Genomic DNA, 21,696 nt, shown 5'->3' with positions numbered 1-21,696 from the left:
CACACTGATAATTCTTAGCGTGAAATCATCAAATGAAGAAACTAGTTTGAGCAGTGCTGCTTTATGGGAGTGAAAAACAAATACTGAACAGCATGCAATAGAAATAGCTCTGTGATGCCCTTGTGCCCACTGCTTGTCAGGATAGGCTCCAGCTCCCCCCCGACCCTGTACTAGGTTAATTGTATTATTGTGTGTACTGTAGGTAACTGTATTAGGGATGGATGTACAGTAACAGACTTTCCTGGCATCCCATGTATGTATAGTAATTGGAAAAGGTCATGACCTAAGAGACAGCAGTGCCTCTATAAGCCATCTCAGGTTGAAGGTAAATAATAGAAACCAATTGCAAAGAATTATCTTCCAGTCTTCTAAAGGCATCATACAGAGCATTCCAACAGTGAGCAGCAAAGCTGGGGACTCATGAGAGAAAACACCTTTTTACTTGAAATCTGTGATTTTTGTACCTTCAGTGATGTGATAACTCAGCGTTGATTAGTCACGCTGTGTTGGTATTTTAACACTTCAGCTATGGTTATCTTTATGTATGTGGTATATTTTATTCTCCATCCATACAGTACATCTCATTTTAATTTGCACCCAGGAATGGAGTTTGCTGTTGCAGGCAACTGTCATGCTGTTCAGAGAAACGCTGCATTAAGTAGAACATTGTAGATTAATGTACTTGCCCCCTAACAGTATAATTCAGATAAATATAAAAATTACTTTAAAAGCAGATGACTCTTCCATTCTACCACTCATGGTTTATTCCATTTATCTGTCTATATGAAAAGAAAACAAAAATCCTTCTGCTATATTAAGGACTAAAAGTACATTTTAGAAAATGGACAGTTAAAAAAGGGGTTAAAATCACATATGAAGATTCTATATTTATATTGAAAATATAACTAGTCTATAGTTACAAGAAATTGTCTTTTTGGGGATTTTCACTTGTTATCACTGGTTTGCGTTACCATCAGTGAACTTGCTATGAACAAAAATTTTACAAAGTTGTGAAGGTATGTACTCAGGTCAGGATTTTATTTTACAAAATGTAACAAAAATAAAGTGAATACATTAGTTTATTGGAATATGCATACTGAAGAACTGAAGATTCATTAAATAAATGTAGTTTCCATGCTGAATTCATGTCAGAGATCTTTAATGTAACTGAACCAGTGAACCTTTATAGAACAATACACGAAGGTTTCTGCACAGCACTAACAAGTGAAATGCATGCTGTCAGCATTTTAAATTATTGTAGATTACCAGCACAGCCTGCTGTTGAAAAGTAGGAACAACTTGCTCTAGTCTGACAAGACTCAAGTACAGATGAACATAGTTTTGGTTCATAATCCAACACGCAATACTTGTGAACAGAAACTAACTGAATCCAATTTAATTATGAAACCTTAACAGCTCCAAAAGCAAAAATCGTAAACAGCTACACCTAAAACAGATTGTTATGATAAATTATATGTCATTGATCCTTGTAGTCAAAAGCTTTTGCACATTCATGTTAACTCATGAATGTTAATTTACTGTATATATAAATCTTGATTTAATCAAATGATAGGCATTAATATTAAAAACAGAAATCAGTCGTGTCATGCATCTATAGCAATTAAATCTATCAAACAAACAAATACTGCTCGATCAAGTGATTAAATGTCTTCAATTTGTGTCATTAGGAATTATATGCTGTACTTAAAACCCATCCTCACAAAGAAGAGTATAATAACCAGCATGCATTTAGAAGATGGGTGGAAATCACTGAAATCAAATCACTAGACTGAAAAATCACCACAGGCAAAGGGCACAAGGCAGGATACACCCTGCAGGGGTGGCTACTCCATCACCGAGAGCACATAGACACACACAATCACACCAGGGCCAGTTTTCCCAGAAGCCAATTAACCTACCAGCATGCTCCTGGACTCGGGGAGGAACCTGGAGCACCCTAAGAAAACCCACGCAAACACAGGGTGCACATACAGTACAAATACCACTACACCATTGTGCCCCCCACATATATTTTAGCATTTAATATTTGACAGACAACCCTATACACTACAGCTGCAGTAAATAATTTACCAATATACAAGTACTGTACATATTATAGCATCCTCATCAGGCAGTGATGGGGCACCATGCAGACAAGCTGTAGGGCTGGCGATGTCAGCCCCGGGAGAGCATGCTGGGATACTGTAGATGGGAACTTGTCTGGGATAGTTGGGAACTATCGGAGACACTGCTAACCCCTTGGACTCAGGGGGAAGGAAAGGGGTTTGTCTTAATCGTATGAGAGGGTAAGCTCTCCCATGTTTCCCCATCCAGGTCTGTGACTTACCTGGTCTCATCAGTCAGGACCCCCACCTCAACTTGAAGTGATTGGTGGCTTTTCTCCTGCTGGTTGGTAAAAGTACAGTAATCCTTTTTGGGAATGAAATTACTATGGGTGAAGCAGCAATAGGGCAGTAACATACAGACGTCTGGTTTATAAAGCACAAGGATATTGCATTTTCTATTATTACCTGTATCCCCTTTTTTTTCATTCTTTTGAATCTGAAAGCAGTACAGGGTTGCTCGTACTGTACTCTTCAGTCAGACATTTCCGTTTCTAATTATAGAACTCACTCCTTAAGTTCTGCTCCATATGTCCTTATATAACCTAAATCTTATGTAAGTCTAGTGTCCCTGCTGACACATTTCTATGAATTGAACAATGTGTATCTGAAGCACGTTATTGTCTAAAAAATACATATTTGTTTAATTTTGCAGAAAAAAAGAAAAAACTACCCTCCATACTGTGCTTATGTACTGTTAAGTTGTTTTTAAATTCTCCTTGCAGGTTATTCTCAAGTACTCTGTTTTCCATGTGTCTCTTCAGGTCAAAAACCCAAAAATTCTGCCTATGTTATGCATAATAAACGTTCTACAGTATCATCTTGAAGGCTCAGAGCTGACTACAGCCTGTTCCAAAAGGACTGGGCACAAGGCAGGACTCTGAGCACACACCTGCTCTCCATTTTGATGGGCCAGTCCATTATGGTGCCACAGAGAAAGGGTCATTTAGACTAACCAGTCAAACCTAGCCACCATGTCTTTGAAGACAGAATGTCGATATCTAAAAACTTTAAAAGAAATCCGGTGTCAAACATTCTGTACCGGAAGCTGTCAGTGCATCACCACAGAATTCCCATCTGATGGTAATTTTTCACCGCTTGGAAAAAAAACAGTTGTTTACAGTATATTAGGTTCTGGCTGTCAACTTTTGAAGTCTTTATTTTCTGTCCTTCTTTTTATAGATTAATAAATGCCTGCAGTCCAAATTTCATACACAATAAAAAAGAGAAGCTTGAGAGGACTATAGACTGTATACACAAATGCTTGTGCTCAGCAGGTGTCTGTAAAAACCTGTTGCAGTACTTCAGTCAATCCCTGCAAAAGAGGGGTTTAATGTGCAGCACATGTTTAGCCAGACATGCCTAGCTGAGGGAATGATGAGGGTTTAGGCTGCCCAATCCCCCTCCCCTGTGTCAGTATTTCGAGGAGTGATCTAGGGAGTTCTTCTTGCCTACGTATAAGTCTCGTACCTGGGACTTCCTTTCCTGAGTTTCTCTCACACCCCCGCTCCTCCCCGCCTCCCCATCTGGAAGGTTGCCGGTTCAAATCCCACAGCTGGCAGAGGAATCCTACCCCATTGGGCCCCTGAGCAAGGCCCTTAACCCCAGCTGCTCCAGGGGTGCCTTATGCATGGCTGACCCTGCGCTCTGACCCCCAGCTTCTCTCCCTGTCTGTGTGTCTCATGGAGAGCAAGCTGGGGTATGTGAAAAGACAAAGTCCTAATGCAAGAAACTGTATATGGCCAATAAAGTGATCTTATCTTATAATACCGAGGGAGGCTGGGCAGTTTACAGTATGCCCTCACCATCCCCTCAGCTGTTAAACTGTGCCTGATCTAACTGAGGCACTCTGTACCATTTCATTTGTACAAGTCTTATTAATACATGATCCTGCAAACTCAACCAATGAATAGAATTAATCAAGATGTTAAAAAGTTAAATCTGAATTATGTTGTGACCAGTTTCTTTTGAGGTTAATGTTTTTTTCTTTTAAGGAACATTTCCCAGTATAATCTCAATATTACTACTTAATGTAAGTTTTCCTAAAGATTTGTATGTACTGTATGTAAATATATTAATACATTTAAATTTCTACCAAGGATTTGTGTTGCATTTTAATGATTTCTCATATATTGTCATTGTGCTCTGCATTTTTTCATGGTATTACCATGCTTTTCCACATTTTACCCTGGTTTTATTATGGTTTAAACATGACTCAGTAAAAATAACAGCACAGAGCTATTATTTAATGAACAATCAGTAAACCAGCTTTTAGAGAATACACTGACTCGCCACACAGAAGTTTTATACGGGTCCTTGAAATGAATTAGGTTTCACATTATATTTTGTATTAATCAATTTCGCAATGCAGTTTAACCGAAAAGGCAAGAAAGACAAACACTAATGCCTCCCGAATAAGCTATTACTACATAGCTAAACCTATATAGGGCCACTTACACTTTCATTAATGCTGATTTACTGCAGGGACACTAACATTATTCGTGTGTATTTTATTTCATCACATAGCTCATCATGAAATGGAGTTTCAATTACCAGTACAACAAATAATCCAAAAATGTATTTTGCAAGTTAGACCACCAGAAGGCAGTGTTTTTCTAGCCTATGTGCTCAGCCTAGATGTTCTTTCACATTCCCTTTCTTAGCAGTTTGTTTTTTACTTACAGATAGTGATCAAAGTGCATCTTTGGACTAGAAGAGAAGAACAGAAGCACTCTGAGGAACACTAACATGTTAGAATTAATCACTTCCCAGAGTAGCAGCTCTGGTGCCTGGAGATATATTTCATTGGTCTTCCGACAATGTGATTTTCTGCCTGTTTATTTACAGCATATAATACCTCCTTCCAGTTTAAGTATTGTAAGTTTAAAGCGATTTAAAGATTCTTCAAGATGACAGGTAGAGCAGAGTGCGGTTCAACAGCCTAAGGGAACACCAAACCAATGCTTTCCTGAGAGAAGTCAGCGAAAGTTTATTCATTTCTCCATACAGTATTTACTGTTCAACATTCACGTTCCATGGAGTTGATTAAGAATCAATCAAATCAGTTCATGCACAACAGAAACCTAATGCAGGGAAATGATGATGTGGCAGTTAACACTGATGTCACACAACCTCTTGCCCTTAATATGCTTCTGAATTTTCCACCGAAGACATGTTGGATATGTTAATGGTAGCCTACTGTATGTACAGTACATACTGTATGCCCTGTGCTGGCCTGGCTCTTCTTCTGAGATAAGCTCTGAGTTATGACCTGGGGTGTGACCTTAAGAAGTAGCATTCTGAACTTGGATGGACGAGGTAGAAACCCAATGGTTTTTCTGCGCTACTTAACAAAAGCAAAAAAATCAACTCAACTTAACATTCCTTAGCCTGGAATCTCAATCTCAACGCTTGTCGTTGGCTGTGAAATTAAACTCCTTCCACAGGGCATATTATTGCTCTTTCATTGTCATATTCAGAAGCGGAGAAAAAACATTGTGTAAACATTAATATTTCATTTTCTAGTTCAGCTAAGCAAAGAAGAAGATAGCTGTGGATATAAAAAAGAAAGATTGTGTAACACACTGCAAGGGTCTGCAAGGGTAAAGAAGCCAGGAAGGCTCAGAGTCTCCTTATTCGTTATTTAGAGAGATGGCTATGGGGCTCCTCTAGGCTATTTTGACCTGTAGTGAGTTCTGGATCGCTATAATTCCTCTGATGTGAATATCACTGTCAGAAGGATGTGTCTATGCTAAGAGGAAAGAAATAGCTCTGAATCTGCTGAGTGTGCACAGGGTATTAAGCAGGGAAATGTTGAACCGTCCACTTAGGTTAGAAATTTATAAGTTATCAAAGATAGAAAGAAAACAGGAAATTTGAGCAGATGATTAAATATTGTACAATACAACTGAGAGGTTTCTGCAAGAAAGACATTGGCATCTCTTCACAATACACTAATAAAGGCGGATACAGATATAAAAGGCATCATTATGATATGCACTCTGCATCAACGGTTTTCTTTTTTTTGAAAGAAAGGACTCGTGAACTCCATTAAAGATACTGGGTTTTTTTAATACCCATTTTCACTGAAAGATCAGATTTCAATTAAGCCGAATCCTGGTGGAATTTTCTTTCACTGCTTTACAGATAAAGTGAATAGACAACTAGAACAAAGATCACCAATTAACTGCAGTACATATCAGCCTACATATGGCTCCACAAGTGTGAAAACGACCGTCTGCTGCAGTACTTTATATCGGAGGTCACCTTTTGAAAATTATAATTCACTATAATGAATCACCATCATATATATTAAAAACATTAAAAACATATTTACTGTTTTCTAAAACAATCAGAATTATTAATCAGATTTAACCCAGTCATAACTAATTTCCAAACTCCTCTTCTTTGCTTTCAAAATCAGTGTTTTCAAGTAGGGAGCTGCGTCAGTAGGCGTAGGCTGCAAAGGAACAGGTAAAGGTTTATTCCATGCTAAAAAGAGAGGAAAAGAAACACACCCTTTTGGTTGTGGAGCCTTCATCACGTGTGAATATCACTGGACTGAAGAAGGAACTGAAGAAGGCTCCACAGCCGAAACATTGTATTTCTTTTCTTCTCTTTTCAGCATGGAATAAACCTTTACTTGTTCCTTAAAAGGAAATGTCAAGCAAACAATGGTTCTGACAGGGAAACCAGGTTTTAAGACAGTGAACAAAATTTAAATCAAATTTCACATTTCAGCATGAAGAGTTGCAAAGAAATTCAGCTCAATTCCACCACCAGCAATTCTGATCTCATTTGCTGAAGTAGCAGTAGCCCAGCCCATATCTGATAAAAAGCATGTCTATCTGGAGGCAAGGGAAAGATTAAAGTTACTGCAATCTAACAAGCTCTTACTGCATGTTTGAATTGACCTTCTCCTCTCCTGTTCCCACTTCATCTGATGTGGGAGAGAGGGCTGCAACTCACCCCACTGGTGAGGCAAACCAAGGCAATACTGAATTGCTGTGAGATCTTAAGCACCTCAGTGGGCAAGGTCACAGGCCGAATAATTTAATGCAGCATTCTCAGTGGCCAAATCACAGCTTTGATGAAACTGAAGTGAGCTCTGACAAAACTACTTGAACTAAGGGAAACATTCTGCTTCACATAAGGCGTTCACTGAGTTTAAAACTATCCTGTCTATCCTGATGTGTTGTGTCTAAAAGATTTATTAGTATCGCAGTCAACAACCACTCCCGAATGTCAAGGTTTTCATTCAGTTCTAAGAATGTGGTGTGTTCAAGGTCTTGTAAGAAAAAAAATGAAATCTGTGCTATTCTTGTCCATATATTATTTTCAATTTTTGATTAATCTATAGATAAAATCTCTTAATTTTACTTCAAACCTATCTGGACAACTGAACAACAATTGGATCACTTTACTATGTCATTTACAATGACTGCAGTTTGCTAAATAACTGAAAATACTACTACTACTGTTTGCTTTTATACTATCTATAAAATACCGTAACATGATATTTCTTTGAAAAGTGAAAACTAGAATACACAACAAAAAGTGATATTCTTTTAATCTGGGGAAAACACCGGAATAATCCATCGTAATACCTCTACCACGAAGAAGAACCTGTCAAAGTGTTACTTAGAATGTGGATGATTTTTAATAACCTTTTTTTAGTTCACTCTTAGCCAGGAGCACCAAGCTATTACATTATTTAGCTCCACAGAGTGTGAAACAACCTGCAGTGACCCTGCTGCAGGTTTGTTATGTCAATCTGTTTCAGGCATTTCTAAAACAGGAAGACCAAGGCCAGATTACTTCTAAAACATGGGCTTAATGTCATGTTAACAGCAGTCGTTAACCAAATACTGCAATATACAGCAGCTCAATATTTTCTATGTGTTCTTTAATAAATGTCTATTTTGGCTGAATTCTACAAGCTTTTTTCTTTCTCTATAATTATCCTCTGCCTTGTGCTTACACATTTTGATATTTCCAGCTTTTAATAAACAAGGAAATAGACAAGTTCCAGTTTTATCCCAGTATTCTCTGAGAAGCCAGGGTACTCAGGCCACTGCTCATACAGTGTGGCTTTTACGGTCCTGCTGTACTCAATTACTGACCATGGCAACAATGACTACAACCTACAGAAATAGACTGCTTTCTTCTCTGTAATCATAAATTCACAACCTCACATAATTTGCTGTTATTGAACACCATTTTCCAATCTTTACAAGAGACCTTCGCCATATGTGTTCTTTGGTGCCTGTTTGGCCTTGATGCATACTGTAAAATCATCTTCTTAAGTATGACAAAGATGTAGCATACCAATGCTTTCATTCAACTGCAAATGCACATTTAGTACTACCGCTGAAAGCCCTAGTGTTTTAATTAAGAAGTTAAAAATCTGGCACTAAAGGGGAAAAATGTAAATTATAGTTTTTACTTTAATAAAAAATAACAGCCGTAGGTAAAATGAAAGTGAAAAAATATATACACCATTTTCCAGATTCTAGTGGCAGCTGATTAACCTTTCACTGTTGCATAACAGAATGCAACTTACTTTTTCTCAACGTGTACTTTGCTTTTAATGATTGTGGTTACTGTTCTTTAACTCTGGGTTGCTCTTTTTTTACCACTGGCATCTGGAATAAACTTTTAACAGAAGCATTACCTTGAATCTCTATACCGCACCAAACTCAATACCATTCAATTTTATACAACTTTCTGGAAAGGCAGAATGCAGTAAATTGCATTACATTCACATCACACTGCTGGTGGGAATTTAAATGGATTAGGCTCCTGTTGTACACTAAATGGGAACAGGGTAGCTGATCAGTGCTTACTTAATGAACATCCAGTGGATGGAGAAAAATCCCAATGGGCTGCTTGCTCTCTCTAACAGTTAGAAGCAGTGGTTTACAATATCTGTCTTTCCCAAATTAGATCCCAGAGGTGTCCTACTGATACAATTAACTTTTTTCACAGCAATTCCAAAATTATAATATTAGAGGTGACATTCTATATTAAGGGTTAACCAGGGTGTACTGATCCATTAATAATTAGATCATTAATCAATAATATCAATATATTAATGTTCTTTATAAGCAGCGTGCATATCTTGTTATTTTCAATTAGGCTCTGATCATGATATGAAAGATAAGAATATGAATACAAAGGCCAATATATCACTTTTAGTTTGCTGAAAAAAGTTTCTGAATAGTTGCAATTCAATACTACAGCTAACAAAACTAACTAACTTCTTGCCTATACTTACATCCATTTTCATTAACCACATTGAGTCTGTTCTCATACATTCACTCACATACAGTATGTACTTTTTGGGCCAGTTTAGAAATACAAATGAGAACCATGAGAGAAGCATGTTTTTCAATTGTAGGAGGAAACTGGAGAGCCCATAAAAACTCTATGCGGATATCAGAAGAACAACACACACACCGCGCATACCCCGAAGAGGTAGTTTTTTTGTTTTGCTGACATTTAACATGTATTACTCATAAACATATTCAGTTTGAGCATTAAAGTTCAGATTTTAAAATAAAAATACTTTAAAATGCACAGTATATTCATCAACAAAATGAGAAGTCATAGGAAGGGAGTGAATACTTTTGTAAGGCACTGTATATCACCAAAATATTGTTTGTCTGAGATGGTTTAATTGTCACTGTATTGTAAATATGCTATTCAAGCCTTTTTTTCCTTTAGTTAAGACAAAAATGCAGAATATTCTAACAAATAAACTAGCTGTCAGCGTGGAATTTAATGTTTTTCTTTTCTTTTTTGTTTTTCTCTCGAACAGAGAAGAGTAAGAGGAGACCTGATTCAAGCCTTCATAATCATTCATAAAATTTTATGAAGGCACTGATGCCATTTCAGTCAAATAGATTTTTTTCTGAATCAACACCAAAACATGAAGCAGAGAACAGCAGTGAAAACTGAGGGGAAGGCCATTTAAAACTGAGAAAAGGAGGCAATATTTATGCGAAGGGTTGTAAGAATCTGGAACAAGCTATCAAAGTTGTTGAAGCCCACAGCTGGATAGGATCTTTGAGTGAACTGGCAACTAAAGCTACCAAAAACCAAACAAGCTACTATATGGAATATCTTGTGTCTCTTAAATACCACAACACACACTTGATTATTTATTCATACTATGTGTCTCCTTTTGTATCCCTTGCCAGTTTTTTGGAATTGATCAAAATTGTTAAAGTACACATTTTTAAAAGAGAAGAACTCAGTAGTTGATCTGATCTGTTGATAACCAGAAGGGCTTTGAATTTCATTACTTAACAGATCCAGGAACTGCTGCTCACACTGTGAGCATATGTTGGAGTTAATCCTGGAACTGCTGTACGACACAGTAGCTCCAGGCCCTTTTCATGGATAAGTAAGAAATCTTTGGAAACAAATCGAGAGGTTTCTATCTCCTAAGGGCATAGTTTGGTCAAAATATAGTCTGAAATGAAATTTGAATATCAAAAACTGGGGATATATAACAGACACTGCAAAAGTAAACTATAAAACAGATTAAGCAACTAACTTTGTTTATCAGTCATAAAAACCGGAGAGCTCAGCAACACTGTAAACCCATTTTTGAGTCAGTTTATTTGATGTCATTCCCAAGGGCTGGCTTAATGCATCTATTTTTTAAATTCTACATTTAACCAACACAAAACTCTGCAGTATGCAGGAAGCTTGTATCATTATTTTTGGAAGCTGTTAAGCTTTTGGCATCTAAAAGAGCCCTTGGACTGCGATTTTAAAGTGTCGATTTAAAGACTTTAAAGCAGATTTAGAAGAAACATCCCATTTCTAAAGGGCATTCTGAGACCTAAATTACAATATACTGTACACATTTAACATTTGTCATAAGCATTATTTACAAGAAATAAATATTTCTAAACTCTACAATTTCCCTAGATACTATAAAAATACATATAAAGCATCTAGGATTATAGAAGACTAACAGTTTTCAGGTAGTTTGTCATAACGTAAGTGCTGTATTTTTCATGCTGGTGAAATTATGTTCTTCAGTATGAGTGCAGACAATGCATTAAATCAACCAAAACCATAATTTTGTAATGTAAACAATCTATTGTAATCAGTAAGCTTATGGTTATTGAGAAGTAGGTATCTTTAACTACATGTAATTTGTGTAATGTTAATGCTACCTTAAAATATTTCAGAACAGTGTAAGGATATTTACTATCATACAGTTCATATCTAATGATATATTAAGCAGAATATATAATCAACTTACATCAATGAAGTATGTTAACAAAGGAAGGCCATACTTCAGTAATCACAACATAAATGAAGAATAGTACAAATATTTATCTCGGAAACATTTCATTTCTTATCCATGGTAAATCAAAATGTTTGGAAAACGAAAAGAATAGGACAATGTTTTTTTTCTCTATAAACAGACAGACTGCACAATGGGAGGTAAATGTTCTAGAGTTGACTGTGACAATAATATATTAATGTAAAAGACTACAATAGAAAATGCATTTACTAATACTGTACCATACGTGCAAATACAGAAAAGGTTAATCACTGCACCAGTGATTTGATGTGGCATACAGTACCTTAAATATTTCAGGGGCACAAAACCTTTTAGGGGGCCTTATTTACCATTAGCTCCTTAGTCAGTCACAGACACCAAAAGTCTGAAATTTCAGTAGACTTACTACCACAACAGCACATCGTCAGTAGGGTTCTGTTTGTATATCAACAATCAAACTCTTGGTAATTTTAAAATGGGACATCATTGAAAGTGAATGCTTTTGCAAGACAATTTATGTGTCTGTTGTTGGGGAAAATCTACATACTGTACAGTGTATTAACACTTTGACATTAAAACAAAGTAAGAGAGGCAAAGATGTATCCCTGTGCCATCTCCCTTCAATGAAAATGTTAATAGAAGGAATGTGCATACAATCAGCAAATAAAAATGCAATTCAATTTGTCAAACATTAGCTATTAAATCCTTTACCACCTAAGAGAGAATAGCCTTGTCTTGCAATTCCCTTTGTTTCCCTATTCTTTGAGGTCTCTCCAATAATCTCAGTGAAACACAGGCTGACTTAGATACCAGTACTGCTCAATAAAATGACTTATCATGCACCAGAGGCTGACTGGGCCTTTTAGAGAAGAATGCTCAGTTTATGCATTTGTTTCCCACATGTATAAAATGAATCTGAAAAGCAAATTATGAAAGATACTGTATGTGCCTGTTTATTGGAATGGGGATCTTGCCTTACATTAGGAATGTGTATTTCGTGTTCTTTAATGAGATGTTAAAAACTAGTTGTGAGGTTTTGATTAGTGAGATTTCCTTCCTGTGGAGCTGTTTTCTAGCAGGTGGCAGGCTCTCTCGGGTGAGCGTACCATCAAAACAATGCTCCAACACGCAAAAACGGTTTGTGTTTATACTGATAACCCCCTTGGCTAGTACATTCCCAGTTATGCATTAAGCAACAGAATTAATGAATGTGCCTTCATAATGCCAAGATGGGAAAAAAACATACCAAAGAGAAAAACACATAATCCCTCAAGTGTTGCAGGGATATTCAGAATGCAGTTAGCATTGGAATGGAGTGGTGGGATATGGAAAGAACCGGATAAGGCCAAGTGTTGAATTTACAAGGCAGCCAGCAAAAATAACTGTAAAAATAACTCATATAATAATAATAATAATAATAATAATACCCTCTGGGATCACAGGCTTTGTAAGCAAGAGTGTCCTAATTGGTATCATTCAATCAGACTCATTATTATCAATTACCCCAATCAATCCACGCAACTCTAACGTAGTATGAAACACATCCATTTGTTCAGGTCAGTTTTGCCTTTGGATTGCTGATATGTTCCTGTATACCAAATGAGGTTTACAGTGACAGCAGGAGAGAAGGACAAGCCCCCTCCCCATCTTCCAGTAACCTGCTCCCTCCTCCACACAAAATAAGAAATTTCAGACATTCCTGCCACCCTCCACCACCTCCATCCTCACCCATCCAGCCCCGCGCCATGTCTCTCTCTGGGGAACTAGATCACCTCTCCCTGCTGGCCAGGTCCTCTCCCCTGAGTTGAGTCCATTAAAGTATTAAAGTAGAGCTCTAAGACTCCTGAACCATTTACTCCATGGAACTTGTCCATATCTCCTGAATACATAGTTAAAAACTAAGGATATTAGAAATAATTCTTATAAACTTCTATAGCGCTTTTCTGGACACTCCACTCAAAGCGCTTTACAGGTAATGGGGACTCCCCTCCACCACCATCAGTGTGCAGCCCCACCTGGATGATGTGACAGTAGCTATAGTGCGCCAGTCCACTTCCCACACGCCAGCTAATAGTGGGGAGGAGAATAGAGTGATGAAGCCAGTTCAGAGATGGGGATTATTAGGAGGCCATGACTGGTAAAAGCCAGGGAGGAATTTGGCCAGGACACCGGGGTTATACCCCTACTATTTTTGAGAAACTCCCTGGCATTTTAATGACCACAGAAATTCAGGAACTCAATTTTACGTTTCATCCAAAGGACGCCACCTTTTTACAGTATAGTGTCCCCGTCACTATACTGGGGCATTGGACCCACACAGACTGCAGGGTGAGCACCCCCTGCTGGACCCACTGAAACCTCTTCCAGCAGCAACCTTAGTTTTTCCCAGGAGGTCTCCTATCCAGGTACTGGCCAGCCTCATACTTGCTGAGCTTCAGTGGGCTGCCAGCTGTTGAGTTGCTGGGTGATATAAAAGGTAGAAATGAGAGGCGGTCATTCGCCCATCTTGCTTACAGTGTTTGTTACTAGTTTATTGATCTCCAAACCCCTTCCAGCTATTTCTTGAATACCACCATGGACTTCACCATGCAAACTATTTTCAAACATTGTACCACCTACTGCTTAAAGAACATGCAATGAAACTTCATTTTTTAAGCTATCTGAAATAGTTTGAATATCCTATTGGATTTACACAATACAAGTGCATGTTACCATGTGGATAAACAGTTAGAGACAGTTGGGCACTTTCATACACATCAGCTACTTTATGAAATGTATTTCTAACTTGAACCTGTCACATTTTATTCAAATGCATGTAGGGATTAATAAAAGACAGGATCATGTATTTTTAATGGAACTGGTGCTACTTGGTATTCAGAAGAAGTTTTCTGCTAAAGCTCCATGGACCTATATCCTTTCCTGCCTTAAAGGAAATTCTAATTAATATTACATTTCTTATGATGATAATTTGATATCGACACATCCCTCCTGCTCTCAGAAGCCATAGAGCCATAATTAAATGTTCCCTATTACAAGACTGAACTATATGCTGTACAGAGTTTAACTGCAAACGTATGGCCAAGATGCTCTTTGCACTAGTCGTCCTGAATTTAAATCCACACAACCCAAATGAAGCACTCTGTAGGTCAAACAGTTCCACAAAGCCGCTCTCCCTGACTTCAAATGAAATTTACTTGAAAATTGATTGAGGTCATAGGAGCCCAGTCTTTCACTGAACCTCAAAGTTAATAAGGATGATGCCTGTTCTGAGACACTATCGGTCCGTAGCGTCTCAAAGGCTTTCTAATTAGCTCCACTGCTTTACATTGCCTAGGTAAAAAGTAACACTACATTACCCAAACATTAAATTATCTTGTGCATGTTTCTATAAAGTGTTGAAAGGCTTGAGTGCTCTTTGGGTGGCTTTTCTATAATCAAAGTACTGCATACTGTACAGTCCATATTTTCAAACGTGTGAAGATAGTTAATTACAATAATTTCGTGTCAGTATTATGGGAGTGCATTGGAAAAACTGTAATGTAACTTTCATCCTGTCTTACCTGACAGTGCATTTCCAAAGAATGTCAAGGAATCGCCTGGTATCTCTTTTCAGACACCTTTGGCCCTTTGTCTAAGGAAAGGCTTCCTGTCTTCACTCCTACTGTAAATGCAGCTCCTCACAATTCTATTTCCACAGTTCATTCATGTCATGTTTCTCACTGAAGATCTCTGTAAAGAATCTTGCAAACAGCTGTAAGTACAAACTTTTCAGTAAGCCAGCATCCAATAAAAACTGTAAATGACAAACCCAGTGCTGATAAGGGTGTAAAAGTTTTATACTGTAGGAGCAAGGGGCATTTAGGACTTAAAAAGTCCACATCAAGGACATACTGCATTTAGCTTGTGTCTGGTCCATATTTTATGTTTGTTTTGTTTTTGTACATCTGCCAACCTTAGATAATATACCATTTCAACATATATACTGTAAATTATATAAATTTACGTAAATGTTATGTGACTGGTGAGCATGAAAAGTATCTTTTGTCTGACATACAGTAAGCTTCATTTTTATATATTGTCAATGATATACACATTAAGTTTTTTTATATCAGGCTGACCTAACACAGTGATACAAGGTTCAATAAGTGATGTTGGAAAAAAATCCTTATATAAATTCTCAGCAATACCAATCCTTGGTATCTGACTACACTACAACATCACTGCAACCAATTTGGTTCATTATAGGACAAACAGTTGCAATTGTGACAGAATGCATATACTGTATAAAATGGATGCCATTATTTGTACTTTGCAGTTGTTCTACAGTAATTATCATGTATTTGATCATTATTTAACAAGATTAGTTCAATATGACAGCAACACAATGAATCGCTTTCTGTGTTCAGTAGTGTTATAATGACTAAAAGATCCAAATTAAAGATAAATTCTTACATTGTTATGAGACATTCAAGGAAATGTCATTGTTATTGTACTTGTATTACACAATCATTTTTAATGCAGAACTATGGGTGCTCCTTGTATTCTACAAATGAGGTCTGAAGTCACAGTTAACATGTACTGTATGATGAAAGGCTAAAGTGAAAGCAATTGTTCCGAAACAATGTCCCCATGTAGCCCTTTTCTGTAATATTTCATTCATTTTAGCATAATTAAATTAGCTAGAAAATATTTAATTATATTTGTGTGTCTCAGATAAGATCTACTTGTACATCATTGTGCAAATGTACTATTTTTCTAATATGTTTTATGAGACTTACTAGATTTATTAAAGTTCCTTCTTTCTTTCTTTAGAAACAAATTGAACTGGGATAAAAATAACAGGCAGTTAAAAATGCTTCTTGTAAAATTCTGAAAAACATACAAAGTGTTTTTTTAAGATGTTTCTGTTGTTCAAGCTGTTAAATTATCCCGTCGAGCAGTAGCAGTTTTGACAAAAAGTGTTATTTTTCCCAGCACAATAACAACAAATAACTAAACTGATTCTTTCATAGCAAATGTTGTTTTTAACATTTTGTAGTCAACAAAATTTAGGCAGCAGAAAGATTTCGCATGCAGTGTTTAACTATTCATTTTAAGGTTAATAATTTAATGTCATGTGCTACACAGTTATGTAATTTAAAACTGAAGAGTATTTTTTATCTGAAATTGCATAGGTTCAATTTACACCACACCTGACGTGACAGTTCTTGTGAACATTTTACTAATGGAGTGAAAAAGCAAATATACTCATTATGATTGTATATACACCTCTGAAAATGTAATAAAAGTACGGAAACAAACTGGTTTTGGCTTACAGAAGAACGTTGTGGGTCACAAAAAGATAATTATGCTACCTGTTTCCCTAAAACTGTAATAACAGGCAGAGAATCATGGACAGCAGTTTCTGTAAATTCTGGCTTAAGACCTTTTTATTAACCACACACATATCTCTTATTAAATATGTACAAGAAATACTAGCCAACAAATAGTTTTTGCATTTCCAAAGGTACAGTATTTGTTATTTACCATAAGTGCTTAAATTCTATCCTGATTCTTGAACTACACACTTTTTACTTTCTGTAGTTTTGTTCATAGCTGAAAGTTAGCTTTTCCCCAGTAGAAATATTCCATTAGCTAGCACACCAACTGCAAATAAAGATTTAATTAATTTCATACGACCAAATCTGTATGAAATTAAGCCTTGATACTCCTACAAAGGCTCAAAACAAAGCAGAAGCTACTGATTCAAATTATGTAAGTTCATGTACTTGTCAAAAACTGGCAACATTTTCATTAGAGAAGTTGCACTCCACAACAAAACCCTAAAAGAACAGGTTCAGACACATAATAGCTAGACGGATTGACTGTCTGTTATTCTAACATTTAACATTCACATACTGTACCAGACTAAGATGATTCCTTACCCTACAATACTGGAAGAATAATACAATTGTATTTTAAATTGACTCAATTTGTGGAATTTGTGTGGAAATTCTAAGAATTTATTCTTTAATAGTACAATAAAGAATGTGGATACTGTACATTTTCTGCTTTGTATTAGGATTATCTGGCCTGGAAAAAGTCATCTGCTTTTTTCTGGAAAATGTGTGATCTCTACAATTCAAATTAAAAACATTACATGCCTGTACAGTAGGTGTTGGTATTTTATTCTCAAAATCTCATTTAGATCACAGCACACGCACTGAATTCCAAAATCAAGACTGGAATCAAATCTTGTAGTGGATCACCGATAATGCTTGTTCCTCCTGAGTCCCATTTCTGTTCATCTCTGAGTAATCACTGGAATCAGAAACAAACATTACTTTATACATGGCAGGCTAATCGCATTGACCTTTTCAGATAATGATCTACAGACTGTAAGGGAACCTGCACAATCGCTCAGAAAAAGCACAACGCAAAAGCTTTAGATATCATTTACCATCTATGAAGTTCAGACCAACACATGAATTGAAAGGAACGTGATCAATTTCACACGAAAATAATTGTACTAATATATTTTAAAATAGTATTTGTTAAAATCACTTAAGCAGACAGTATTGAGTACCAAACGCAAGTGTAAAATAAAAAAAAATGATTTATTTCCATTTATTAAAATTTTTGACAATATGTGAGCTAAACAAAAATAAAAAAAATATTTCAAAAATATTGAGCACAATCAAGAAAAAAAAATGAAAACAGACCAATGCTTACATTATTTTGTAAATTAATGATGCGCAGTGAAGGAAGAAGTGAGTGATCGTTTGTAACAGAAAAGCCCTGACACAATCATTTTTCTTTCTGGTTAAAAGTGGTACATTTCTTGTAAAGGACGAACAGATTCATCACTGTTTTATCCATATAATTACACTTCAATAAAAAGACTTTTCATCACTTCACTGTACCAGCACCTCAGTCACCATATAATGAAATGTTATGCAAGTAATTAACTACTCTGAGCCATTCAATTACATTTACTGTATAACAATAGACTGCAATATTGAGTAAATAGAAAGAGAAACTGTAGTATTTTCGTGTGCAGAAACAATTTTAGTGATAAATGTTATTTTCAAGTGCCTGGAAAATGTAAGAGCATTCAGACATGTTCTGATGCCTCGTGATAATGACAGATTGTAATCATTTGTGATGATTATAAATGAAACTATAAGATAAATTGTGTGTGAGACCTTTTATGATATCATCACCAGACACATTACAATACAGAATAATGGCGAAAAACATTCAAGAGGTATAGGAAATATATTACAGTAAAATAAACAGAATTAAATGTTAGTGCATAAAACTGAGTTGTGGCAGTTAGAAAGTGTGGTCTGATTTGCAGTGTAAGTCATACAGTATAAGTCATACAGTTCAGTGATATACTGTAACGTGGAGATAAAACTATTCAAGCCATTCAAGCTAAGCCAAAGCATTCTGAATTGTATTCTTAATTTCCGTTTCAAAATCATGACAATGGAACAATACTCCTGCAAGTGAATACTGCATATGAAAGGTATTTATTATACCCAAGTGACAAAGATGACAATGAGATGCTATAAAGATGAAGATGAGAACGAATGAATCAAAACCTGAAGAAAAAAAAACATTTCTCATTATTATTACTGCTGCTAGTAATAATGTGCTAGATAAGCCTAAATTTTGCTAACAGATAAAAGAGAATCGAATGAGCATCAAAAGCAAAGTTTGACATCAAACACAGTGCAAAAGATCTGAAGATTTTAAAAAAAGCTTCAAACGGCATTAATGTCACTGATGTCAGCTGGCTTTCAAACAGAGACCTTCCGTTTCACACATTCCTCCACTCAATCGCAGCGCAGAACAAATTCATGAAACAAGAGAGACAGGATGAGATAAACAATTGCTTAACTTTGCATCGTAAAGTGGCTCCCCTACTTATTATACACGAGGTGTACAGATTCCTAACAAAGCCAGGGTAAAGCAGGCCTGTTGTAAAAGATGGAAGAAATTAAACCCCATCTGGATTATAAAACTACAACGGGCAAGATGAAATTTGTATTCTTAAATAATTTGCATAGAGACGTACAATGGTTCAAACATAATACACTAAGTGTCTTATATATTTACTGCATATACAGTACTACTTTACATAGGATCTAACAACAAACTAAATCTTTGATTTTATTTTTAATACATAAAGAACAATTTCTAAAAAAACTTGCTTATTAAGAATTACATCTTTGGAAATGAAGTGCCATTAAAGTCAAGTCAAACAAAGGAGATGGACACACGATGTACAGTATAGGCCCATGTGAACCATGATAAATTGAATGACAGGAATGCACGAGAATGCGGATGCAGAGTTTTGCATTTTGTCTTTCAAGAATACACCAATTCAAAAAGCGCACTTTCCAAGGTGTAACCCAATGGACAGTGGAAATAACACCTTTCACAAAGGAAGTTTGACTGCAACAATTCCCATTCAAAGAAATATGTTTTTCCTCAAAACTGGGTCATACAAGTGCTTAACATCACCAAAAAAATGTGTTTAAAGATTAGACATTAATGTATCAGCTCACATTCCCAATATATTGTAAATCACCGTCTCTGTACTCGCAGTCTCTCTTGTGTTGACGAGGTGCTTCAGTACAATGCTATGCAGACTCTTTCCCAGCAGAGGGAGTGACTCGGAATGGACAGAACAAGCAGCTTTCCTGAGATCATCTGGCCGCATGATGATCTCTCATTCCTACACTTGCGTGCTTGCCCCTCAGGAGGAGAACAGTTATGAACAGACCTTCATGTAGGAGCAACGAGAATAATTCCAATTTTAGATTAACTAAGGTTTCCACAGAAGGACTCCCACATGTACTGTAGAACACTGAACTCAAATATGTAACTGCATTAGTACACAATATGTGAATATGAATACGAGTAGGATGTTCATTCTTGCAGGTGAAACTGACCAGTCTATCATGTCTTACACATTACTTCAGCTGCTGTACGTGCAACTCATCCAACTTATCTAAAGTTCATAATACATACAGACCTACAGTATATACTGTACTGTATACTGTACAGTAGTTTTACATATGAAGACTGGTATGACCTAGTCTCCACCTACTGTACACTGCCATTTCCAATTGAATGAAAAAAATCAATATCTCCAGTTTCAAGCACAAATAGTGTTTAACATTCCCTTGCAAAATCACAACTAGGAGCCATGCACATAATATTTAGTCAATCTCTCACTCATGCAGCACAGACCAGCCATTGCAAAGGCTGATATCTCCTAGTTTTATTTACTAGTTCCATGGATGTCAAACAATAATTTATTGAAAGGGATCCTGACATTAAAGTGGGATTTTTTTTTGAGGGGGTGGGTAAGGAGGTGGGGTGTTTAGGGAGGCTGCAGAGATAAATCCAGGCATGAGTTATGCACTTAAAGAAGCATCTCTAAACATGTCAACCCACAATTCCTTTATAGCATAACAAAAATAGATACAGCATATTGGATATGTACGATCTTCAAATAAGGTAGTTTATCACTTTGCTTTTCCGTAGTAATACATGAACAGCAACGCTACTTCATTCCAAAATATGGCACTTCATAGACACGGTTATCAAAATCGGGGGTTGTTAGAATAAAATGACGGACATGCCATGCATGAAATCAAATAATGAAGAGACTTTAAAAAGCAGCGCTGCATGTGTATAGGTAAAAACAGGGCTGCTGCCCTTCAGTACCGTAAGCTTCAAAAGACATTCTAACATCTCTATACACACAGCAAATTCTAAGCATTTTTGTCAATAATGTGTTTTGGAACAAAATCACGGCAGGATGCTTGCACACTCCGGTACAATTCTCTTTTTTTTTTAAAAAAAGAGCAAATGTCTGTGCACTGTATGCTAACAACGCTAAAATGCTGCTTCTAACAGTGCATGAAGTAATTTTTGAAACAAGAGGGGAGTGGGTGCGCACAGGTACTGTAATTCAATTTGCGCGATGATGCCGGTTTATCAATAGAATACTGTACCGACTCGCTTTCCTTGTTCTTAAGCTACGGAACGACCCACTCCGCCAGATAATACTGAGAACTAGAAACCGGTATTCAGGTGAAAACTGAATGAAACCTGTCGTTTAAACAAAGTTATTGGAACACATCACAATCTGAACGTGTCTGAAATGTAAATCTCTCCCGTAGTACTGCATTTGTTGTTGCTCAAAGTTAGTGCACTGCATCAATACAGAAAAAAAAATCCAAAGGGAGATTTAAAAGACTTTTATTTTCC

The 21,696-nt window shown here is 36.5% G+C and overlaps 1 protein-coding gene across 1 annotated transcript in view; it reads right to left on the bottom strand.

The window, feature by feature from the left end:
* Nucleotides 1–21,696, bottom strand: part of LOC102691350 (inactive dipeptidyl peptidase 10) — a 214,304-nt gene that overhangs the window by 191,888 nt on the left and 720 nt on the right. The window lies entirely within an intron of this gene.

Source organism: Lepisosteus oculatus, chromosome 12, assembly GCF_040954835.1.
Source record: "Lepisosteus oculatus isolate fLepOcu1 chromosome 12, fLepOcu1.hap2, whole genome shotgun sequence".
NCBI classification, from domain to species: domain Eukaryota; kingdom Metazoa; phylum Chordata; class Actinopteri; order Semionotiformes; family Lepisosteidae; genus Lepisosteus; species Lepisosteus oculatus.
Note: the sequence above shows the minus strand (reverse complement) of the source record. Positions and strands in the feature narration are given on the sequence as shown.